Here is a 26,118-nt window from a genome sequence, read left to right as displayed (position 1 = left end):
CTCTGAAACGCCGCATGACAAATACATGAATCCAGAACTGGAGTTAACATTAAACACATGGTCCTGTGCCTCAGGGTTGCTTTCACTAACATTCAGCTTTCTCCTTGCAGTGCACATATGCCAGAGTATTTATCTTCTGTTGGCGAATAGAAATTAAAGTTTTAAATAACTTATCTACAGCAAGGGGTCCAATTTGTAAAATTTATGGCTTCAACCTAAAAAAAGTGGTATGATTTAATTAATACACCCTGGAGATCCCTATTAGTAGTGAAGTTTATAGCTGTTGGTTCTCCTGTGCATCTCCTTTGTGGTGTAGTATATAGAGGAGCTGTGGGCTCTCCTGTGTGGTGTAGTATATAGAGGAGCTGTCACCTCTCCTGTGTGGTGTAGTATATAGAGGAGCTGTCGTCTCTCCTGTGTGGTGTAGTATATAGAGGAGCTGTAAGCTCTCCTGTGTGGTGTAGTATATAGAGGAGCTGTCGGCTTTCCTGTGTGGTGTAGTATATAGAGAAGCTGTCTGCTCTCCTGTGTGGTGTAGTATATAGAGGAGTTGGTGGCTCTCCTGTGTGTTGTAGTATATAGAGGAGCTGTCGTCTCTCCTGTGTGGTGTAGTATATAGAGGAACTGTTGGCTCTCCGGTATGGTGTAGTATATAGAGGAGCTATTGGCTCTCCTAAGAGGTGTAGTATATAGAGGAGCTGCTGGCTCTACTGTGTGGTGTAGTATATAGAGAAGCTGTCAGATTTTCTGTATGGTGTAGTATATAGAGCAGCTGTCAGCTCTCCAGTGTGGTATAGTATACAGAGGAGTTGGTGGCTCTCCTCTGTGTTGTACTATATAGAGGAGCTGTCGTCTCTCCTGTGTGGTGTAGTATATAGAGGAGCTGTTGGCTCTTCTCCGTGGTGTAGTATATAGAGGAGCTGTCGGCTCTCTCGTGTGGTGTAGTATATAGAAGAGCTGTCGGCTCTCCTGTGTGTTGTAGTATATAGAGGAGCTGTCGTCTCCCCTCTATGGTGTAGTATATAGAGGAGTTTTCGGCTCTCCTGTATGGTGTAGTATATGGAGGAGCTGTTGACTCTCCTGTGTGGTGTAGTATATAGAGGAGCTGTCAGCTCTCCTGTGTGGTGTAGTATATAAAGGAGTTTTCGGCTCTCCTGTATGGTGTAGTATATGGAGGAGCTGTTGACTCTCCTGTGTGGTGTAGTATATAGAGGAGCTGTCAGCTCTCCTGTATGGTGTAGTATATAGAGGAGCTGTCGGCTCTCCTGTGTGGTGTAGTATATAGAGGAGCTGTCGTCTCTCCTGTGCGGTATAGTATATAGAGGAGCTGTTCGCTCTCCCGTATGGTGTAGTATATAGAGGAGCTGTTGGCTCTCCTATGAGGTGTAGTATATAGAGGAGCTGCTGGCTCTCCTGTGTGGTGTAGTATACAGAGAAGCTGTCGGCTTTCCTGTGTGGTGTAGTATATAGAGGAGCTGTCAGCTCTCCTGTGTGGTGTAGTATATAGAGGAGCTGTCGGCTTTCCTGTGTGGTGTAGTATATAGAGGAGCTGTCTGCTCTCCTGTGAGGTGTAGTATATAGAGGAGTTGGTGGCTCTCCTGTGTGTTATAGTATATAGAGGAGCTGTCGTCTCTCCTGTGTGGTGTAGTATATAGAGGAGCTGTTGGCTCTCCTAAGAGGTGTAGTATATAGAGGAGCTGCTGGCTCTACTGTGTGGTGTAGTATATAGAGAAGCTGTCGGGTTTTCTGTATGGTGTAGTATATAGAGCAGCTGTCAGCTCTCCAGTGTGGTATAGTATACAGAGGAGTTGGTGGCTCTCCTCCGTGTTGTACTATATAGAGGAGCTGTCGTCTCTCCTGTGTGGTGTAGTATATAGAGGAGTTTTCGGCTCTCCTGTATGGTGTAGTATATGGAGGAGCTGTCAGCTCTCCTGTGTGGTGTAGTATATAGAGGAGCTGTCAGCTCTCCTGTGTGGTGTAGTATATAAAGGAGTTTTCGGCTCTCCTGTATGGTGTAGTATATAGAGGAGCTGTCGGCTCTCCTGTGTGGTGTAGTATATAGAGGAGCTGTCGTCTCTCCTCTGCGGTATAGTATATAGAGGAGCTGTTCGCTCTCCCGTATGGTGTAGTATACAGAGGAGCTGTTGGCTCTCCTATGAGGTGTAGTATATAGAGGAGCTGCTGGCTCTCCTGTGTGGTGTAGTATATAGAGAAGCTGTCGGCTTTCCTGTGTGGTGTAGTATATAGAGGAGCTGTCAGCTCTCCTGTGTGGTATAGTATATAGAGGAGTTGGTGGCTCTCCTGTATGGTGTAGTATATAGAGGAGCTGTCGTCTCTCCTGTGTGGTGTAGTATATATAGGAGCTGTCAGCTCTCCTGTGTGGTGTAGTATATAGAGGAGTTTTCGGCTCTCCTGTATGGTGTAGTATATAGAGGAGCTGTCGTCTCTCCTGTGTGGTGTAGTATATAGAGGAGCTGTCAGCTCTCCTGTGTGGTGTAGTATATAGAGGAGTTTTCGGCTCTCCTGTATGGTGTAGTATATAGAGGAGCTGTCGGCTCTCCTGTGTGGTGTAGTATATAGAGGAGCTGTTGGCTCTCCTGTGCGGTATAGTATATAGAGGAGTTGGTGGCTCTCCTGTGTGTTGTAGTTTATAGAGGAGCTGTCGGCTCCCCTTTTTGGTGTAGTATATAGAGGAGCTGTCGGCTCTCCTGTGTGGTGTAGTATATAGAGGGGCTGTCGGCTCTCCTGTGTGGTGTAGTATATAGGGGACCTGTCGGCTCTCCCGTGTGGTGTAGCATATAGAAGAGCTGTTGTCTCTCCTGTGTGGCGTAGTATATAGAGGAGCTGTTGGCTCTCCTGTATAGTGTAGTATATAGAGGAGCTGTTGGCTCTCCTGTGAGGTGTAGTATATAGAGGAGCTGTTGGCTCTTCTCTGTTGTGTAGTATATACAGGTGCTGTCGGCTCCCCTGTGTGGTGAAGTATATAGAGAAGCTGTTGTCTCTCCTCTATGGTGTAGTATATAGAGGAGCTGTCGTCTCTCCTCTATGGTGTAGTATATAGAGGAGTTTTCGGTTCTCCTGTATGGTGTAGTATATGGAAGAGCTGTTGACTCTGCTGTGTGTTGTAGTATATAGAGGAGCTATCATCTCTTCTGTGTGGTGTAGTATATAGAGGAGCTGTTGGCTCTCCGGTATGGTGTAGTATATAGAGGAGCTGTTGGCTCTCCTGAGAGGTGTAGTATATAGAGGAACTGCTGGCTCTACTGTGTGGTGTAGTATAAAGAGGAGCTGTCGGCTCTCCTGTGTGGTGTAGTATATAGAGGAGCTGTTGGCTCTCCTGTGCGGTATAGTGTATAGAGGAGCTGTTCGCTCTCCCATATGGTGTAGTATATAGAGGAGCTGTCAGCTCTCCTGTGTGGTGTAGTATATAGAGGAGTTTTCGGCTCTCCTGTATGGTGTAGTATATAGAGGAGCTGTTGGCTCTCCTCTATGGTGTGTATGTAGGGAGTTTTCGGCTCTCCTGTATGGTGTAGTATATGGAGGAGCTGTTGACTCTCCTGTGTGGTGTAGTATATAGAGGAGCTGTCAGCTCTCCTGTGTGGTGTAGTATATAAAGGAGTTTTCAGCTCTCCTGTATGGTGTAGTATATAGAGGAGCTGTCGGCTCTCCTGTGTGGTGTAGTATATAGAGGAGCTGTCGTCTCTCCTGTGCGGTATAGTATATAGAGGAGCTGTTCGCTCTCCCGTATGGTGTAGTATACAGAGGAGCTGTTGGCTCTCCTATGAGGTGTAGTATATAGATGAGCTGCTGGCTCTCCTGTGTGGTTTAGTATATAGAGAAGCTGTCGGCTTTCCTGTGTGGTGTAGTATATAGAGGAGCTGTCAGCTCTCCTGTGTGGTATAGTATATAGAGGAGTTGGTGGCTCTCCTGTATGGTGTAGTATATAGAGGAGCTGTCGTCTCTCCTGTGTGGTGTAGTATATATAGGAGCTGTCAGCTCTCCTGTGTGGTGTAGTATATAGAGGAGTTTTCGGCTCTCCTGTATGGTGTAGTATATAGAGGAGCTGTCGTCTCTCCTGTGTGGTGTAGTATATAGAGGAGCTGTCAGCTCTCCTGTGTGGTGTAGTATATAGAGGAGTTTTCGGCTCTCCTGTATGGTGTAGTATATAGAGGAGCTGTCGGCTCTCCTGTGTGGTGTAGTAAATAGAGGAGCTGTTGGCTGTCCTGTGCGGTATAGTATATAGAGGAGCTTTCGCTCTCCCATATGGTGTAGTATATAGAGGAGCTATTGGCTCTCCTATGAGGTGTAGTATATAGAGGAGCTGTTGGCTCTTCTCCGTGGTGTAGTATATAGAGGAGCTGTCGGCTCTCCCGTGTGGTGTAGTATATAGAAGAGCTGTCGGCTCTCCTGTGTGTTGTAGTATATAGAGGAGCTGTCGTCTCTCCTCTATGGTGTAGTATATAGAGGAGTTTTCGGCTCTCCTGTATGGTGTAGTATATGGAGGAGCTGTTGACTCTCCTGTGTGGTGTAGTGTATAGAGGAGCTGTCAGCTCTCCTGTGTGGTGTAGTATATAAAGGAGTTTTCGGCTCTCCTGTATGGTGTAGTACATAGAGGAGCTGTCGGCTCTCCTGTGTGGTGTAGTATATAGAGGGGCTGTCGGCTCTCCTGTGTGGTGTAGTATATAGAGGGGCTGTCGTCTCTCCTGTGCGATATAGTATATAGAGGAGCTGTTAGCTCTCCTATGAGGTATAGTATATAGAGGAGCTGCTGGCTCTCCTGTGTGGTGTAGTATATAGAGAAGCTGTCGGCTTTCCTGTGTGGTGTAGTATATAGAGGAGCTGTCAGCTCTCCTGTGTGGTATAGTATATAGAGGAGTTGGTGGCTCTCCTGTATGGTGTAGTATATAGAGGAGCTGTCGTCTCTCCTGTGTGGTATAGTATATAGAGGAGCTGTCAGCTCTCCTGTGTGGTGTAGTATATAGAGGAGCTGTTTGCTCTCCTGTGCGGTATAGTATATAGAGGAGCTGTTCGCTCTCCCATATGGTCTAGTATATTGAGGAGCTATTGGCTCTCCTATGAGGTGTAGTATATAGAGGAGCTGCTGGCTCTCCTGTGTGGTGTAGTATATAGAGAAGCTGTCGGCTTTCCTGTGTGGTGTAGTATATAGAGAAGCTGTCAGCTCTCCTGTGTGGTATAGTATATAGAGGAGTTGGTGGCTCTCCTGTGTGGTGTAGTATATAGAGGAGCTGTCGTCTCTCCTGTGTGGTGTAGTATAAAGAGGAGCTGTCAGCTCTCCTGTGTGGTGTAGTATATAGAGGAGTTTTTGGCTCTGCTGTATGGTGTAGTATATAGAGGAGCTGTCGGCTCTCCTGTGTGGTGTAGTATATAGAGGAGCTGTCGGCTCTCCTGTGCGGTATAGTATATAGAGGAGCTGTCGGCTCTCCTGTGTGATAAAGTATATAGAGGAGTTGGTGGCTCTCCTGTGTGTTGTACTATATAGAGGAGCTGCTGTTTCTCCTGTGTGGTGTAGTATATAGAGAAGCTATAGGCTCTTCTCTGTGGTGAAGTATATAGAGGGGCTGTCGGCTCTCCCGTGTGGTGTAGTATATAGAGGAGCTGTCGTCACTTGTGTGTGTTGTAGTATATAGAGGAGCTGTCGGCTCCCCTGTTTGGTGTAGTATATAGAGGAGCTGTCGTCTCTCCTCTATGGTGTAGTATATAGAGAAGTTTTCAGCTCTCCTGTATGGTGTAGTATATGGAGGAGCTGTCAGCTCTCCTGTGTGGTGTAGTATATAGAGGAGCTGTCAGCTCTCCTGTGTGGTGTAGTATATAGAGGAGTTTTAGGCTCTCCTGTATGGTGTAGTATATAGAGGAGCTGTTGGCTCTCCTATGAGGTGTAGTATATAGAGGAGCTGACGGTTCTCCAGTGTGATGTAGTATATAGAGAAGCTGTCGGCTCTCCTGTGTGATGTAGTATATAGAGAAGCTGTTGACTCTCCTGTGTGGTATAGTATATAGAGGAGTTGGTGGCTCTCCTGTGTGTTGTAGTATATAGAGGAGCTGTCGGCTCCCCTTTCGGTGTAGTATATTGAGGAGCTGTCGGCTCTCCTGTGTGGTGTAGTATATAGAGGGGCTGTCGGCTCTCCTGTGTGGTGTAGTATATAGGGGACCTGTCGGCTCTCCCGTGTGGTGTAGCATATAGAAGAGCTGTTGTCTCTCCTGTGTGGCGTAGTATATAGAGGAGCTGTTGGCTCTCCTGTATAGTGTAGTATATAGAGGAGCTGTTGGCTCTCCTGTGAGGTGTAGTATATAGAGGAGCTGTTGGCTCTTCTCTGTGGTGTAGTATATACAGGAGCTGTCGGCTCCCCTGTGTGGTGAAGTATATAGAGAAGCTGTCGTCTCTCTTCTATGGCGTAGTATATAGAGGAGCTGTCGTCTCTCCTCTATGGTGTAGTATATAGGGGAGTTTTCGGTTCTCCTGTATGGTGTAGTATATGGAAGAGCTGTTGACTCTGCTGTGTGTTATAGTATATAGAGGAGCTATCATCTCTCCTGTGTGGTGTAGTATATAGAGGAGCTGTTGGCTCTCCGGTATAGTGTAGTACATAGAGGAGCTGTTGGCTCTTCTGAGAGGTGTAGTATATAGAGGAGCTGCTGGCTCTACTGTGTGGTGTAGTATATAGAGGAGCTGTCGGCTCTCCTGTGTGGTGTAGTATATAGAAGAGCTGTTGGCTCTCCTGTGCGGTATAGTATATAGAGGAGTTGGTGGCTCTCCTGTGTGGTGTAGTATATAGAGGAGCTGTCGTCTCTCCTGTGTGGTGCAGTATATAGAGGAGCTGTCAGCTCTCCTGTGTGGTGTAGTATATAGAGGAGTTTTTGGCTCTCCTGTATGGTGTAGTATATAGAGGAGCTGTCGGCTCTCCTGTGTGGTGTAGTATATAGAGGAGCTGTCGGCTCTCCTGTGCGGTATAGTATATAGAGGAGCTGTTCGCTTTCCCGTATGGTGTAGTATATAGAGGAGCTATTGGCTCACCTATGAGGTGTAGTATATAGAGGAGCTGCTGGTTCTCCTGTGTGGTGTAGTATATAGAGAAGCTGTCGGCTTTCCTGTGTGGTGTAGTATATAGAGAAGCTGTCTGCTTTCCTGTGTGGTGTAGTATATAGGGAAGCTGTCAGCTCTCCTGTGTGGTATAGTATATAGAGGAGTTGGTGGCTCTCCTGTGTGGTGTAGTATATAGAGGAGCTGTCGTCTCTCCTGTGTGGTGTAGTATATAGAGGAGCTGTCAGCTCTCCTGTGTGGTGTAGTATATAGAGACAGTTTTTGGCTCTCCTGTATGGTGTAGTATATAGAGGAGCTGTCGGCTCTCCTGTGTGGTGTAGTATATAGAGGAGCTGTTCGCTTTCCCGTATGGTGTAGTATATAGAGGAGCTATTGGCTCTCCTATGAGGTGTAGTATATAGAGGAGCTGCTGGTTCTCCTGTGTGGTGTAGTATATAGAGAAGCTGTCGGCTTTCCTGTGTGGTGTAGTATATAGAGAAGCTGTCATCTCTCCTGTCTGGTATAGTATAGAGAGGAGTTGGTGGCTCTCCTGTGTGGTGTAGTATATAGAGAAGCTGTCGTCTCTCCTGTGTGGTGTAGTATATAGAGGAGCTGTTGCCTCTTCTGTGTGGTGTAGTATATAGAGGAGCTGTTGGCTCTCCTGTGAGGTGTTATATATAGAGGATCTGTCGGCTCCCCTGTGTGGTGTAGTATATAGAGGAGCTGTTGGCTCTCCTATGAGGTGTAGTATATAAAGGAGCTGCTGGCTCTACTGTGTGGTGTAGTTTATAGAGAAGCTGTCGTTTCTCCTGTGTGGTGTAGTATATAGAGAAGCTGTTGGCTCTTCTCTGTGGTGAAGTATATAGAGGGGCTGTCGGCTCTCCCTTGTGGTGTAGTATATAGAGGAGCTGTCGTCACTTTTGTGTGTTGTAGTATATAGAGGAGCTATTGGCTCCCCTGTTTGGTGTAGTATATAGAGGAGCTGTCGTCTCTCCTCTATGGTGTAGTATATAGAGGAGTTTTCGGCTCTCCTGTATGGTGTAGTATATGGAGGAGCTGTCAGCTCTCCTGTGTGGTGTAGTATATAGAGGAGTTTTCGGCTCTCCTGTATGGTGTAGTATATAGAGGAGCTGTTGGCTCTCCTGTGAGGTGTAGTATATAGAGGAGCTGACGGTTCTCCTGGGTGATGTAGTATATAGAGAAGCTGTCGGCTCTCCTGTGTGATGTAGTATATAGAGAAGCTGTTGGCTCTCCTGTGTGGTATAGTATATAGAGGAGTTGGTGGCTCTCCTGTGTGGTATAGTATATAGAGGAGTTGGTGGCTCTCCTATGAGGTGTAGTATATAGAGGAGCTGCTGGCTCTCCTGTGTGTTGTACTATATAGAGGAGCTGTCGTTTCTACTGTGTGGTGTAGTATATAGAGAAGCTGTTGGCTCTTCTCTGTGGTGAAGTATATAGAGGGGCTGTCGGCTCTCCCGTGTGGTGTAGTATATAGAGGAGCTGTCGTCACTTGTGTGTGCTGTAGTATATAGAGGAGCTGTCGGCTCCCCTGTTTGGTGTAGTATATAGAGGAGCTGTCGTCTCTCCTCTATGGTGTAGTATATAGAGGAGTTTTCGGCTCTCCTGTATGGTGTAGTATATGGAGGAGCTGTCAGCTCTCCTGTGTGGTGTATTATATAGAGGAGCTGTCAGCTCTCCTGTGTGGTGTAGTATATAGAGGAGTTTTCGGCTCTCCTGTACGGTGTAGTATATAGAGGAGCTGTTGGCTCTCCTGTGAGGTGTAGTATATAGAGGAGCTAACGGTTCTCCTGGGTGATGTAGTATATAGAGAAGCTGTCGGCTCTCCTGTGTGATGTAGTATATAGAGAAGCTGTTGGCTCTCCTGTGTGGTATAGTATATAGAGGAGTTGGTGGCTCTCCTGTGTGGTATAGTATATAGAGGAGTTGGTGGCTCTCCTATGAGGTGTAGTATATAGAGGAGCTGCTGGCTCTCCTGTGTGGTGTAGTATATAGAGGAGCTGTCGGCTCCCCTGTTTGGTGTAGTATATAGAGGAGCTGTCGGCTCTCCTGTGTGGTGTAGTATATAGAGGGGCTGTCGGCTCTCCTGTGTGGTGTAGTATATAGGGGAGCTGTCGGCTCTCCCGTGTGGTGTAGCATATAGAAGAGCTGTTGTCTCTCCTGTGTGGCGTAGTATATAGAAGAGCTGTTGGCTCTCCTGTATGGTGTAGTATATAGAGGAGCTGTTGGCTCGCCTGTGAGGAATAGTATATAGAGGAGCTGTTGGCTCTTCTCTGTGGTGTAGTATATACAGGAGCTGTCGGCTCCCCTGTGTGGTGAAGTATATAGAGAAGCTGTTGTCTCTCCTCTATGGTGTAGTATATAGAGGAGCTGTCGTCTCTCCTCTATGGTGTAGTATATAGAGGAGTTTTCGGTTCTCCTTTATGGTGTAGTATATGGAAGAGCTGTTGACTCTGCTGTGTGTTGTATTATATAGAGGAGCTATCGTCTCTCCTGTGTGGTGTAGTATATAGAGGAGCTGTTGGCTCTCCGGTATGGTGTAGTATATAGAGGAGCTGTTGGCTCTCCTGAGAGGTGTAGTATATAGAGGAGCTGCTGGTTCTACTGTGTGGTGTAGTATATAGAGGAGCTATCGTCTATCCTGTGTGTTGTAGTATATAAAGGAGCTGTCGGCTCTCCTGTGTGGTGTAGTATATAGAGGAGCTGTTGGCTCTCCTGTGTGGTTTAGTATATAGAGGAGCTGTCGTCTCTCCTATATGGTGTAGTATATAGAGGATCTGTCGGCTCTCCTGTGTGGTGTAGTATATAGAGGAGCTGTTGGCTCTCCTGTGTGGTTTAGTATATAGAGGAGCTGTATGCTCTCCTGTGTAGTGTAGTATATAGAGGAGCTGTTGGCTCTCCTGAGAGGTGTAGTATATAGAGGAGCTGCTGGCTCTACTGTGTGGTGTAGTATATAGAGGAGCTATCGTCTATCCTGTGTGTTGTAGTATATAAAGGAGCTGTCGGCTCTCCTGTGTGGTGTAGTATATAGAGGAGCTGTCGGCTCTCCTGTGTGGTGTAGTGTATAGAGGAGCTGTCGGCTCTCCTGTGTGGTCTAGTATATAGAGGAGCTGTCGGCTCTCCTGTGTGGAGTAGTATATGGAGGAGCTGTCGGCTATCCTGTGTGGTGTCTTATATAGAGCAGCTGTCCGCTCCCGTAGTGAACCCTTTACATGCCACAATCTAAATAGATTGAGTCATGTAGAGGGTTAACAGTGGGGATCACCATTCTTAATCATCCCTGCTGTTGCAGCAGGCGGCCAGCTATTGCTATCAGCTGGCTCCCGCTGGGGGATGGTGCGGGCTCAACTTCTAATCCAGCGCCATCCACATGATGGAGCTAAGGTAGGAAAACCCTTTTAACCCTTTGCAGTATTGATGATATATCCTCAGGATAGGTCATCAACAGCTGATCTGTGGGGTCCACAGGTTGAAGTCCCTGATGATCAGCTTATCTCAGCCCTGCATTTGAGTCGGACGTCTGCATTGAGGTCGGAGCAGAAAGTGCAATGGAAGATATTGCTCCAATTGATTTCAATGAGAGCGGAGGCTTTAATTAGGCCACTTTTAACACAGGCACTTTTTACCACGATTACCACGTCGCTTTGAGCACTGTGGGTGTTCTGTCCTCCCTATTAGTGGAGCATAAGTAGACAGGCAGATAACCTTCCCTGCAACACAATGACGATGTAGCAATATCCACTTTCAACTTTATTGCAAGGTAGAGGTAGGGCTGCATTCACACAAACGTATATTGGCTTGGTTTTCATGCCGAGCCGATATACATCATCCTCATCTGCAGGGGGGGAGGATGGAAGAGCCAGGAGCAGGAACTGAGCTCTCGCCCCCTCTCTGCCTCCTTTCCACCCCCTCTCCGCCCCTCTGCACTATTTGCAATGGGGAGAGGCGGGACATGGGCAGGGCTAAGTTCCGATAATTAGCCATGCCCCGCCCCGTCTCTCCCTATTGAAAATAGTGCAGAGGGGTGGGGAAGAGGCAGAGAGGGGGCGGGAGCTCAGTTACTGCTCCTGGCTCTTCCAGCCTCACCCTGCAGATGAGGACACCATATATCGGCTGGGCGTGAGAACCGAGCCGATATACGTTCGTGTGAATGCACCCTAAAACTGTAGAACAAGGAAAACAATGCACTTAGCAATGTACATCAACATAGCAGTACATAGAATACGTTACATACATGTGAGGTACACTAGGACACATGCTATGCTATCTGAATAAAACACATAAGACTAGAAACTTTAAAAGGGGTATAATCATGGAACGGGACACATAATATACACAGCATGTAAGAGTATGACATCAGGTAGAGGTTCTGACATACCGACGATGGCACTGTGAGCCTGGGTAACGAAGATTTCCAGAGGGTATCTAGAACAGTCCAGACATGAAGAGAATATACCAGAAAATGTCTACTGTGGGCTGAGTTGATGATGTCACCGAGGTCATGGGTAAAAGATACAACATCCCACAGAGGACAAAATAGACTGAGGCTCAGAATATAAATGCCCACTAGATGGAGCCCTAACAGAAAAACCAACTAGTAATGCCAGAAATAAACCAATACCATAATACATTATACAGTACAGACAGTCTTACTGAACAAAGACTGCTGAAGGCACGACAGTGGGAGTCGCGGTATAGCGCTCACATTAATTTCAATACGGCCTCATAGACATGCACTCGAGTGCTGTGTGCTCTATTTTACCGCGTTTATCACACGTCATCACATTGATGGAGTGCACTAAAACCCGCTGTCGGAGGCAGGAACCTGCATCCGAAAACTAAAGTAAAATCGTGGAAAGCCGCAGCAATCAAGATTGATGCTATTTGGCGAGCGCATGTGTGAGTGTGGCCTAACACTTCTGGCTCCAACCCCAACGTGGACAACCTATCCTGAGTATTCTTCAAGCGTTTAAATGCCCTTTTAATCCAAAATATGGAGGAAATCCAGGTGAGAACATCCTAAATGGTTAATTGCCAGCTTTTCATTTTTCTCCTCAGTCAGGTTGGTGCCCTTTTAAGGGGTCAAGCTGATTAAAGTTTTCTGTATGGTCCTGACTTTATGCATTTTGTGCATTTCTCAAAGTGAGCAGATCTTCTTAAAGCTGGATATCTATCAATGCAACAAATGTCTTCCGGGCACCTTGTGAACTATTATGCTTGATATAGAAGATGAGATGTTGTTCAGATATGATGATGACCATAAAATCCTGTTGACTTCCTGCCTGGGCAATGAGTAATCTTCCTAATCTCTCAATCACATCAGATTTGCGCATATCTATCCACCACCGCTCCCCTCCATATTCCAGAGTCCTTTATCTTTTACCTCCCTGATGAGTTTCCCGTTACTCCCCGCTATGTGAGTAATGCTGGAGGCCATGGCAGTGTATCGACACGCACACGCTCTAACACAACATCTCTGTCATAGGCTAATCAATACTGAGATTAAGGATGTGTGTAGAGGAGAGGAAACCCCTCAATGTGCTAAAATATTATCACGGCTTCTTTGGACTTCTATAGGCAATGCTACGATGCTTAATATTCTATATAATGATACATCGCTTCCAATCTGCTCTGATCTGTATTATATGGAGGCTACAAGGATTAAATAGAGAATGGAGGGATGTTAGCTATAGGGTTACATCATTTTTTTGGTTGGAAACCCAAATGTCAGTATATGATTTATCTTAGAACCTGAGTCTGAGGAGGTGATCATTCTCCTTGTGGAGAGAACCACTGGGGGGAACAGAGTCTTATAGGCCTTGCAATGTCTCCTGGGACAATGCTATGCAAATGAGTGACAGAATAACCCTCCATAGAGCCACCTAGTGGAAGGTAGGTAGCCTTTGCATTAATATCCAACCTTTTAAAGGGAATGTGTAATCAGAAAATGAGTAATTGTGTAAATCACATTTTTGTGTTAAACATTTTTTACATATTTTTGGTGATTTTTTTTTTTAAATTTTCGATCACAAACTGTATTTTTTTTAAAAACGAATAAATTCTGCATTTTGCACACTGGCCACAGAGCCTAATCGAATGATACTTCCTGATCTGTAGAGAAAGCTTTGCAGCCGTCATGTCACTAACATCACAGGCAGGATTACACTGAGAGGTGACACCTATATGGAGATAACAGAGGGTCCACCATTAACAATAGGTGATCAGCTGTGACTATCTACTCCTTTCCCTGAAAAATGACCCCCTGCACAGATCACAGAACAGGTCCAGAACTTCCATACAAGTCAATGGGCCTCCTCTTGTCTATTGTGAGAATGGCCCATGAAGGTGCTGAAAAGCTTCTAAATGATGTTCAATGTGCTTCAGGAAAAATGGCAAACTAATATACAGCGTGCATCAGGTAGTCAGAGAAGCTCAATCTCAAAGCACAATCGTTAACAATCCCTAAAAGAAGAAAGAATGGGAAGCATTTAAAGAGACGAACATGGATGAACACAGAACTTGCATACATGCTAAAAACAAAGAAAAACATGCTTATCAAGTGGAAAGAGGGGGAAATATTTAAAGAAGAATATAATGCAGTCTGCAGAAACTGTAGGGCAAGTGTCCGAAAAGCTAAATCTGATAATGAATTGATGCTTTTAACAGAGGCCAAAGGCAATAAAAAAGGATTTTGAGAGTATGTCAAAAGCAAAAGAAAAGTCAAAAGATGCTAATGGATGCTTGCAAGATAAAAATGGTGAATTGGTCAAGACTGATGTTGAGAAGGCCGAACTTTTAAATTCTTATTTTGTATCTGTTTTCTCTCAGAAAGTAGATGGAACATCAACTAATATTCCCTGTGCTATTGGGCAAATAAAAGAATGCTGGCTATCTATAAGCAGAGAGATGGTGAGGGAACACTTAGCTAACTTAAATGAATTCAAGTCTCGAGGTCCAGATGAATTACATCCTAGGATACTAAAGGAAGCAGCAGAGGTAATTGCTGAACCACTCACCATAATCTTTGAAAATTACTGGAGAACAGGAGAAGGCCCAGGAGATTGGAAAAGGGCAAATGTTGTCCCTATCTTGAAAAAAGGGAAGAAGCTGGATCCAGAAAACTACAGGCCTGCGAGCCTGACTTCTATACAGGTAAAGATCTTTGAACAAATTATTAAGCAGCATGTATGCAAGTACTTGGGTAAAAAAGAGTAATTAACTAGAGCCGGCATGGGTTTGTAACAAACAAGCCATGCCAGATGAATCTAACTTTTTTCTCTAACAGAATCACAACTGGGTTGATTAGGGAAATGAGGGGGATATAGTATATCTTGATTTTAGTAAAGCATTTGACAAAGTATCTCATACCATTCTTATTGAAAAAAATGACCAAATATGGGATTGACAAGGCAACTGTTAAGTGGATTCACAACTGGCTGAGTGATCGGACTCAAAGAGTGGTCATAAATGGCTGCACATCCAAGTGGAAGAATGTATCAAGTGGAGTACCACAAGGCTCTGTCCTAGGCCCAGTGTTGGTCAACATTTTTATAAATGATCTGGAGGAGGGAATTGATGGGAAACTGATCAAATTTGCCGACGACTCGAAGCTAGGAGGGGTAGCTAACACTAGGGAAGAGAGTATTCAAAAACATCTAGAAAAGCTTGAACGGTGGACGGCGACTAACAGAATGGTATTTAACAAGGAGAAATGCAAAGTCCTACATCTGGGCAAGAAGAATGAAAAAAGCACATACACAATGGGAGAAATTGGGCTAAGCAGCAACATATGTTAAAAAGACTTTGGTATACTAATAGATCATAGACTGAACATAAGTCAACAATGTGATGCAGCAGCAAAAAGGCAAACACAATTCTGGGATGTATTAAGAGAAGCATAGAGTCCAGATCACATGATATCATTATCCCCCTCTACTCTTCCTTAGTCAGACCTCACCTGGAATACTGTGTCCAGTTCTGCGCATCCCACTTTAAAAAAGATATAGTCAAACTGGAGCAAGTTCAGAGAAGAGTTACCAAGATGGTGAGCAGTCTGCAAACCATGTCTTATGAGGAACGGTTAAAGGAACTGGGAATGTTTAGCTTGCAAAAAAGAAGGCTGAGAGGAGACTTAATAGCTGTCTACAAATATCTGAAGGGCTGTCACAGTGCAGAGGGATTAGCCCTATTCTAATTTGCACAAGGAAAGACCAGAAGCAATGGGATAAAACTGAAAGGGAGGAGACACAAATTAGATATTAGAAAATATTTTTCTGACAGGGTGATCAATGAGTGGAACAGGTTACCACGGGAGGTTGTGAGTTCTCCTTCAATGGAAGTGTTCAAACAAAGGCTGGACAAATATCTGTCTGGGATGATTTAGTGAATCCTGCACTGAGCAGGGGGTTGGGCCCGATGACCCTGGAGGTCTCCTCCAGTCGGTGATTCTAAGCAGTTCCGCCATTTTTGCTTCTCCAGGCCTGGAGGGTCATTTTAATAAAAAAAAATGATAATCTAGACCCTTTAACAACCTTGAAAAGTGACCAAGGATGTAAACTGAAGCAGAATACTCATTTACAGAAAGCTGTTTCAGGATTCTTGCTTCTCATTAGTGCACAGTAGGGTTTTGGTTGGCTGGGTGAGAGACCATCGATGTGAGATTAGGGGTTACACTTCTTGTGTAGAGCACCATGAGGGTATGTTGATATGGGGCAGAAATGCTGCAGAACTTTCGCAGTGCAAAATTCTGTAGCATTTCCACATCCGAAACAGAGTCAAAATCTGTACCATTGGGGCAGATACAGCACTCCCCTTAATTCATAATGCCTGCGCTGTCAGTGCGCCCTGGCTTATAGTTGAGCGTTGAGCCACTTGTCAGGTGATGCCACTTCCGAATCACCTGTCTGGTAGCTCAGCACTCACTAGAGGCTGCCAGGTGCCGGATGCCGAGGCGTTCTAGCAGTGCAAGCATTGCGGGGTGAGGGGAGTGCTGTATCTAAAGAGGCACTATTACTATTCGGATCCCTAAAGGGGGCACTAGAATAATGGAGGTAAAAACATACATCATGACAAGCCACACCCTTAAACCACGCCCCATTTTTACCCTAGCTGGTGTTTTTTTGGTGACAAAGTTGGCAAACTAGACATAGCACTGGGATATAGGGGCCTTGCTGCGATGCAACCACTGCACTCTCTATAGTTACACTCATGGGCATTAGAAGACACAAACATAACTAATTATGGAGAATGAGGACCTAAAGGCACAAGCCAGTTCCAAAAGGACTAGCTCATTTTAATTTCTCAATGCCCCCCTCACCCTTGCCCCACTTGAAGTATGCTGCAACTCTCTGATTAAGTATCCTCCGGGAGCGATTTTTGCAACAAGGCTCTTATGAGTTAATGAAGTGCTTTCAGGATATTGGATGTTCTGCTCTTCAGTCCTCCTCCTCTTAATATGGCTTTAAATAACACGCAATGCATCATGTTAATGGAGATAGCCATGTCTGCCGCAAGTGTGTAAATGCTGGGGGACAATGAAGACGATAAATGTGCTTGTTCCACTTCAGGAATTTATTGCACCGTCTAATGCTAATTAACCTTTTCATTGCCCGCGTCACATGGTCTTAGGCTGCCAAGGTTTATGGCTATCCGTCCTATTATATAAATAGCCCCCTCTATCAAGACTCCCTCCCTGTGTATATCGAGATAACATCACAGACCGACCGCACTCGGCAAAGCAGCATAAAAAATGACCATTAAACCAAGAAAAAGACAACGAAAGTAGAAAAATGCAATTAAATTGCCTTAAAAAAAGACAATGTTAAACAGATCAATAGCTTATTTAAACAGCCGGGACCCCGTCTGTGTATTAATGAGACGGTGAAGCCTCTCTGTATTACCATCTACTCCTGCACATGTACAGTTTGACTTTCGAAGTACCTCTATTACAGAGGCACTTTCCAGAAAACTGCTTAAATTGCAATTCTATGACTTTATCTTAGAGTTATTGCCTTTAGCGTCTACATAGAACTGAAGAAACCCAATAGAAAAAATTAAAATTAGGCCCCTTCTGGTCCTGGTTAGTACCACCACACCCCTAGCAATTTGGAAGACTTTTGCCGGCATCTATTTTGGATGATCTTTAGGTTAATCCCATAACTCTTGTGTTACATTCAAGCTGGACACAAAACACCTCGCCTGGATCAGATGCAAACTGATGTCCTAAAAGGATGGATATACACAATGGGGAAACATTACTAAACTTGTCATCTCCAATACAGGGCTGAGTATAATTTTCCCCAGTGCAGGGTACTCGTAAGCGCATCCCCAGCAACTCCATCCACCTTCACTTATCTGAAAATGGCAAGGCCAGTGTAGAGGGCTGAAAAGTCATAACATTTTTCCACAAACAGCCCTTGCACCAAATGTTGTGACTTTTCTATGCCAGTTTTTTTGGTGTAAAGCCTTCTTAAATGTCCTCCAATATTCTAACATGGAAAAAACAAGGGGGACATTTACGAAGGCTCTAGATCAGAAAACTAGAGGAGAAAAGTCACAAAACTTGGCCCAAGGGCTGATTGCGCAAAATATTGTGACTTTTCAACCTTCTGCACCAGCCTAGCCACTTTCAGGGAAAGTGCGCATGGTCTGTTGGGTGGAGGCATGGCCACCCCATACTGACAATTGTATAATTTACACCAGAAACTGGCATAAAATATGGCAGAAATACTGTATACACCTGGTCAGGAACAGGCGTACATTTCTGTGAAGGCGCATGGAGCTGCTAGTGCTGCACTTATTAAGTGCACCGTGACCTGGGGGAAATTATACTAATGCTGGTATCACAAATGCTGGGATTAGTAATTCCTCACCCCAAGAAACCAAAAGTGGAGAAACATGAAATCTGACCGTAATTTACTAATGTAATTAGACCCTACCTAAAAACAGAGCACCTGCCCTGATGAGGGCAACCCCAAGTCAGGAATCTGTGGCACCCTTGACTCTCACTAGTTGGAAACAGGGATAATGATTCTTAAAATAAATAACACTACATGTGGCATAGCAGTTAGTCAGGAGATGAATGTTATAACACCACACATATATGTGTTACCATGCGGTGGCTGCCGGGGCGTAGGTGGCTGGCCGGTGCGGTGCGCGCACTCTTGGGTCCGGGCGGCAACGTGCACGCACACGCCTGTGAGTGCAGCTCTATGCACGAACCACTGGTTATGGGATTCTGCTGGGAGGTAGTCCCCTCCCTCTCTCCGCCCCTGGGTGGAGGCTTCTGTTTATAAGGCTTTCAGTGAGGTCCATTCACTGCCAGTTATTGGTTTCTGTCAGTGTACTAGCATCCTGCCTCTGTCAGTCTCCTGTTTGTCAGCTTGTGCTATATTTGCCAGGTTATCCCATCTGCCTTGGTCTGTGTGTATTTCTTGTTGGTTTTCTTCATCTGCCCTTCCTTTCGGTATTCTACCCTGTTCTACCTTGGTACGCCAGTTCCCCCTCTCGGTCCCTAGTGAGAGCAGGGACCGCTGCCCAGTTGCCTGCCTGGGGTTAGCCAGGAGTGGAGGCATGTAGGCAGAGACAGGGGTTGCAGGTAAGTTCTAGGGCAACCCAGGCTGGCATATCATCGGGTAGGATACTGTAACATAATAACTGGCCCTTAAATTACCCTGTGGTTTTTGTTTGCTCTCCAATGGAGACTATGAGTGTCCTTGATAGTTAGTTGCAGGATCCAGTGGTTGTGATCCAAAACCTGTCCAGTTGTATGGTGGCCCAGGAGCAGGGAGTGTTAGCACAGGTTCCTGCCGCCCCGTCTATCCTGAGCCAAAGTGTCCTCTCCCTGAGATGTTTTCCAGGGAGAGAAGCAAGTTTTTTGTTTTACAGCAGGCATGTAGACTATATTTCCAGATGCAGCCCGGATCCTCCGACTCAGAGTCCCAGATGGTGGGATTGATTATGTCCCTACTGCGGGGTCCCCCCCCCCAGACATGGGCCTACTCCTTACCCGAGAGTTTGGCTTGCCTGCAGTCTGTTGATTTGTTTTTTTCGGGAACTAGGATATATTTTTGATGAGCCGGACTGGGCGGGGTTAGCTGTATCTCACCTCATGGCTTTGCGTCAGGGGCAGCAGTGTGCTAAAGACTATTGCTCTAAGTTTAGACAGTATGCCGGTGAAACCTTCTGGAATGAAGGTGCCCTCAAAGATGTGTTTTTGTTGTGTCTTTCTGATGCTGTCAAGGATCTAATTATTTCCCATCCGGTTCCCGCAACACTTAATGAGGCAATGGAATTGGCAGTAAAGGCTGACAGGAGACTGAGATCTAGAGAAAAGGAACGCCAGGCCTGTAAAACTAGTGAGTCCTGCAGACCCGCTCCCACTTCTCCCATGCCATCTCCTGGAGCCGAGCCTATGGAAGTGGACCAGCTAAGTCCCGGGGAACAGCGACAGTTCCGGATGACTCACCGTCTTTGCCTCTGCTGTGGGGAAGCCGGACATTGGGTAGCAACCTGTCCACAGAAGCAACGGCAACATCAGTCTGAACCGGCGGAAAAACTACAGATCCTAGGCGATTGTCGGGAGGATCGCCTAGGATTACAGGTATTCGCTAAGTTGTTGGTGCCTTGTCAGGTTGGCTTCCGGAATTTTATTCAATACGGTCAAGCCTTTATTGATTCGGGTGCTGCTGCCAATCTGATTAATTTAAATTTTGTCAGACCTCTGATGACCGAATTTTCCATGCTGAAGCCCCCCATACACTTCATCAGTATTGATTCAACCCCTCTCTCTGCAGGTGTTGTCCAATGGAGGACTCCCATTTTACAGTTCACTGTGGGTGCTCTCCATTCTGAGAATCTGTCTTTCCTGGTTATGGAAAAGATGTCTGTTTATGTGGTACTTTGTATGCCCTGGTTGGCACTGCACAACCCCCAATTTGATTGGTCCACCCGGGAATTGACACATTGGGGGTCGTCCTGTCATAATCACTTAACTACTATAGCCATGTGCTCAGCAGATACCATACTGGTCCCGGAATATTTGTCCGATTTTGAGGATGTATTCTCAAAAAAACTGGTGGTATTGATGTGATTCCCGACAGCCCCATCCCTAAGGGAGCCATTTTCAATTTGTCGGGGCATAAGAACAAAGCCCTTAAGTGCTATATCTCGGAGTCTCTGGCCAAGAGACATATCCGGCCATCAAGGTGCCCTGCTGGGGCAGGTCTCTTCTTTGTTGAAAAGAAGAATGGGACATTTAGGCCTTGTGTGGATTATCAGGCTCTGAATAAAATCACAGTGAAGAACCAGTGCTCCTTGCCCCTGATTCTGGACTTGTTGAATCAGGTGGTAGAGGCCACTGGTTTTCCAAACTAAACTTAAGGGGGGCTTACAATTTAATTTGCATTCGAGAGGGAGATGAATGGAAGACCTCGTTCAACACCCCGTTAGGACATTTTGAATGTCTGGTCATGCCCTTCAGACTCTGTAACTCCCACACTATGTTCCAGGGTTTTATGAACGCGGTCTTCCACGACTTCCTGGGGGTATTTCTGGTCATATATCTTGATGACATTCTGGTGTATTCTCCAGACTGGGATTCACATGTGCAGCACCTGAGGTTGGTTCTGACCCGCTTGAGTGAGTATCAAGTTTTTGTCAAGTTGGAGAAATGTACATTTGGTACTAAACAAGTATCTTTCCTGGGTTATGTGGTCTCACCCACGGAGATTCGGATAGAGTCTAATAAAGTAGCAGCAATCTCCCAATGGGTCAGACCAGACAACCTTAAGGCTCTCCAACGGTTTCGCAAATTTTTACCGTAAATTCATTAAGAATTACTCAGTTATCACTCAACCCTTGACCGATCTGACTAAGAAGGGGGCCAACTTGGTAAAATGGTCGCCTGCGGTCATAGAGGCTTTATCTAAAATCTAAAAAGAGTGTTTACTACTGCTCCGGTGCTAGTACAGCCAGATGCGCGATGACCCTTTTTCATTGAGGTAGATGCGTCTGAGGTGGGAGCAGGAGCTGTATTGTCTCAGGAAGTCAGTGGGAGATCTGGGTATAGTCCATGTGCGTTACTGGCGATCAAATGGGCTTTAGAAGAGTGGTGACACCATCTTGAGGGGGCTAGACACCCCATTACCATGTATACTGATCACAAGAATTTGGTATATCTTGCCAATGCTAAAAGACTCTCTGCTCGTCAAGCCAGGTGGGCGTTGTTTTTCGCCAGGTTTAATTTCGTCATGACATATATCCCAGGAGAGAAGAGCGTGAAGGCGGATGCCCTGTCACGGAGTTTCAGGGCGCCAGAAAGTGAGACTTTGACTCCCGAGAATATCTTGGCACCTGGGGTGGTGGTGGCAGCTGTAGAATCTAACTTCGTCCCTCAACTACAGAACTGTCAGCAGGACGCTCCTGCGGGGGTGCCGGAGAGCAGATGGTTTGTGCCAGAGACCTTACGTCTCAGAGTCATCGAAGAATCTCATTCGTCGGTTTTCGCAGGCCATCCGGGGGTTCGGGGGACTCTGGATCTTTGTTCTAGACACTTCTGGTGGCCAGGCATGTCTCAGGAGATCCGCGACTTTGTTAAGAGATGCTTTGTCTGTGCACGCAATAAAAGTCGGCGGCGTCCTCCGGAGGGTCCTCTGAGACTGTTACCAGTACCTACTCGTCCGTGGTCACAGTTATCGGTAGATTTTATCACTGATCTACCAGAATCCAAGAAGTTTACCACTATCTCAGTGGTTGTCGATTGGTTCTCAAAGATGGTACATTTTGTGGCGTTAAAGAAGCTACCCTCGGCAATAGAATTTGCCAAGATTTTTGTAAAAGAAATCATTTGCCTACATGGGGTTCCCTAAAACATTGTATCTGATCGCGGGGTTTAGTTTGTGGCGAGCTTTCTGCAGAAACCTGGGAACGTCACTTTCCTTCTCGTCAGCATTCCAACTGCAAACTAATGGTCAGACTGAGCGGAAGAACCAGGATTTAGTGCAATATTTACGGTTGTTTGCTAGCGAAAAGGCTCATCAGTGGGCAGAGTTCCTGCCGTTGGCAGAGTTTGCGCTATACAACCGCACTTGTTCTTCCACTGGGGTGTCTCCATTCTTTTGTGTATACAGTCAGCATCCGCGTTTCCTTATAGCGATCCCTACTCCACCTGTCTGTCCTGCAGCTGAGGTCGCCACAGATATGCTGCAGGGAGTATGGAAAGAGGTACAGAAAAACTTGGAAGCAACGGGGGCTCGTATGCAGTTGCATAGTGGGAGGAGTCTGTCAGTATCTGAACCTTACAGGGTGGGACAGAAGGTATAGCTGTCTTCTAAAAATCTCAAATTAAGGGTCCCGTGACCGTCCTTGAGGCTGGCGCCGTGTTACGTGGGGCCCTTTGTCATCACATGTGTAGTGAACCCTCTTGCCTATGAACTGGGTTTGCCAGCTACATGGAGGGTTCACAGGGTTTTCCATAAGTCTTTATTGAAACCTTTTGTCCCTTCGGTGCTGCACAAAACAAGGACAACTCCCAAAGATACAAGCTATAGTCTGTGTCCTTCAGTTCTCACATATTATGCCTCCCAAGGACTGTGGCTTATTTAGTTGGTGGAGCTTTTTTGTTAATATAATACAAAAAGAAACCCAAACAGGGAAACAGCAAATACACACACTGCGTGTCAGAGGCTTCAGATGTCATTCTAATTTGCCAGTCCAGTCACTGCAGATTATTTGCATGCCTCACACAGCTAGCAGTGGTTTTCTGCAAACTACAAAGTTAGCTGATAAATTACATAAAATGACACTTAAAAGTGAAAAAAAAACCTAATAAATAAATAAAAAGGAAACATTAAAGGGGTTGTCTCGTGAAATCAAGTGGGGTTCAGCACTTCTGTATGGCCATATTAATGCACTTTGTAATATACATCGTGCATTAATTATGAGCCATACAGAAGTTATTCACTTACCTGCTCCGTTGCTAGCATCCCCGTCGCCATGGATCCGTCTAAATTCGCTGTCTTCTGGCGTTTTTAGATGCGCTTGCACAGTCCGGTCCTGGTGAATGGGGCCGCAGAGCTGGTCCTCGTAGCTCCGTCCCATCACGTGTGCTGATTCCAGCCAATCAGGAGGCTGGAATCGGCAATGGACCGCACAGAGCCCACGGTGCACCATGGGAGAAGACCCGCGGTGCATCGTGGGTGAAGATCCCGGCGGCCATCTTGGTAAAGGAAGAAAGAAGTCGCCGCAGCACGGGGATTCGGGTAAGTAATAAACTTTTTTTTTTTTTAACCCATCCCTTGGGTTTGTCTCACGCCGAACGGGGGGCCTATTGAATTAAAAAAAAACCCGTTTCGGCGTGAGACAACCCCTTTAAGGCCAGGTTCACAAGACCGGATCGGATTACGCATGCGGGAGGCCTGTAGCGGATTCCATCTGTGAGCCCAGCTGGTGACCCTGCGTACGGCACTAACCTGTATTGCATATGGCCGTCTAGACTCGCAGGTGGTCATGCACAGTACAGTTTTTTCTTTGTTTTTTTTTTTTTTTAAATCACATTTTATTAAGATTTTAACATAACAAGAATGATCTCCCTCAAGGGGAGGTCTCATATTATCAAGAAATAAACAATCTTTACAGAGCAGTGTAAGTGGGAGTGGAAAGAGGAAAGACGTCTTGGGTGGCTGTAAAAGTCATCTTTCCGATAAACATTGTTACCTCAGTCATCCAAAACTTGATTTTAACAAAATAAACATCTCCATGAATTAGGGGGGGGGAGGGGGCTGGTAAGATGGAGGGGAAAGCGGGGGGGGGGGGGGGGAGGGGAGGTGGGGTAAATTAGTCTCCGACTGCTCACCGAGTCGATGCTTCTCTCAGCGAGCCCGCCGAGCGTTGCGTTGCCAGGGACGACCGCGACGCCGCCCATGTCAATGTCCGGGGGGACAATCCAGCTGTTTGTTGGGTAAATTGGTCTCCATCCAGGTGGAGTTCTCCTGTTAGCTAGAGGATCAATGTTTAAGTCTCCTCCAGGGATCCCACGTAATGATAACGTTTTCCTGAGTGCCATTACTTCAGCTAGACAATTCCTCTAGGTTGTATATAGAATCAACCTTTGCTCTCCATTGCGCGAGCGTGGGGGGTTCTTTTTGCAGCCACCTAGAGGTTATTAGAGCTTTTGCCGCGTCAAGTAGGAAGGCTATGAGTTTATCCCTGCGGGGATGGAAGTCTTGAGATGGCTTCCAAAGGAAGATTATCTCTGCCGAAACAGTAAAGCCTGCTTTGAGTTGACGTATTACTCCCTCAATATCTCTCCAGAAGGCTCTTATTACAGGACAGTCCCACCATATATGTTTATAAGAGCCTATACCGGAGTTGCATCTCCAGCACCTATCGTGTGGGGCCAGCTTATAAGCATGCAGCCATTGTGGTGTTTTGTACCACCGTACAAGGAGCTTATAATGACTCTCTTGCAGGAGGATACAAGGCGAGATACCGAAGGATGTTTTTAGGATTATTTTTATATCTGAAGGGGATAGAGAGATATCCAGTTCCTTCTCCCACGAATGTAAGAAATTTGGTTTGTATTCTTTGGGGGCTGAGATGAAATTTTTACGAATGTGGGAGATTGTCTTGGTTTTGCTTGAATTCCCAATTAGGGCTTGTTCAAACGAGGTGGAAGGCCTGGTTGATCTATACTTTTCCTGAAACCCCGCGATGACTCTAGCAATGTGAGCTCTTTGTAAGAAGGATAGGGTTGTCTGTGGGATTAGGTCCTGTATGATATCTGGCGCTGTCTTATGCTTCAGCCCCTGTAGGTCAGCTATCCGGAGGTCTTTGAATCTTGACCATATACTCCTAGTAGAGGAGTCCAGGGGGATGTTTAGAAGTTTGTATAGTAACTTAAGCGGTGTGATTGGGGAGGGGTCTGGGGCTAAGTTTAATTTTAGTTTGTCCCAAGTTTCACAAGGCCCCTTGATAAGAGGATTGAAATTTTTTGATCTGTAGGAGAGCTTGCAAGGGAACCACAGATTCTCTAGAAAAGTATCACCGTGGGAGTACATTGCAAGGGATACCAACGTTCTATCTCTTATGGGGTGCACCAGATCCATCCAGTATTGGATCTGATTTGCTTGGTAGAAGTCGTGGACGCATGGCAGTCCGATCCCCCCCTCCTCCCGTCTTTTAGTCATCAGGCTATAAGCCAGACGAGGTCTTTTTTGTTTCCATACAAATCTTGAAAAGGTCGCTCTTAGTGCTTTGAAGAAGGATTGGGGAAGAGTTATTGGGAGCATGCGGATTTTATATAGCATTTTGGGGAGGATGTATGATTTGATTATATTTTTCCTTCCAAACCAGGAAATGAATGGAATATCGAATGAATGCAAGAGGTTTCTTATAGAGGTTAGTAACGGTGGAAAATTGGCGCTATAAAGGTCCTCCGCTCTCCTAGTGATTTTGACCCCCAGGTAGTCTATTTGGGTGTCTGACTATTTGAAGGGTGAGCTGGCTTTCAGGGATTCGCATTTTGAAGATGGGACCGAGATATTAAGGATGGTTGACTTTGAAAAGTTAATCTTAAAGTTGGATATTTCTCCAAAGGATTTTAAGACTGAAACCAGGTTGGGAACTCCCCTTTCCGGGTCCGAGACTATGAACATAATGTCATCTGCAAATGCAGCTGTTGAGAGCGTGTCGGAGCCGAGTTTAAGGCCGTTTATTCCTGTGTTCAGTCTTATTTCCTGTAATAATGGTTCAAGGGCTAAAATAAAAAGGGTAGGCGATAATGGGCATCCCTGACGTGTACCATTTCGGATATTGAATAGGGGGGGGAAGGATATTATTGATTTTAAGCCTGGCGTGAGGCTCCTGATATAATGTGAAAATTGCTGAGATAAATTGGGAGGGGAAATTAAACTGTGATAGGACCCTTTCCATGTAGAGCCAGCTCACCCTGTCAAACGCCTTTTCGGCGTCAGTGCCAACCAATGCGATGGGAATGTTATGGACTTGGGCACACCGTATAGCATGTAATAATCTATAACAGTTGTCTTTCCCTTCTCTTCCTT

This window comes from Eleutherodactylus coqui, chromosome 8, assembly GCF_035609145.1.
Source record: "Eleutherodactylus coqui strain aEleCoq1 chromosome 8, aEleCoq1.hap1, whole genome shotgun sequence".
Taxonomy (NCBI): Eukaryota; Metazoa; Chordata; class Amphibia; order Anura; family Eleutherodactylidae; genus Eleutherodactylus; species Eleutherodactylus coqui.
This window is presented reverse-complemented; position numbering follows the sequence as displayed.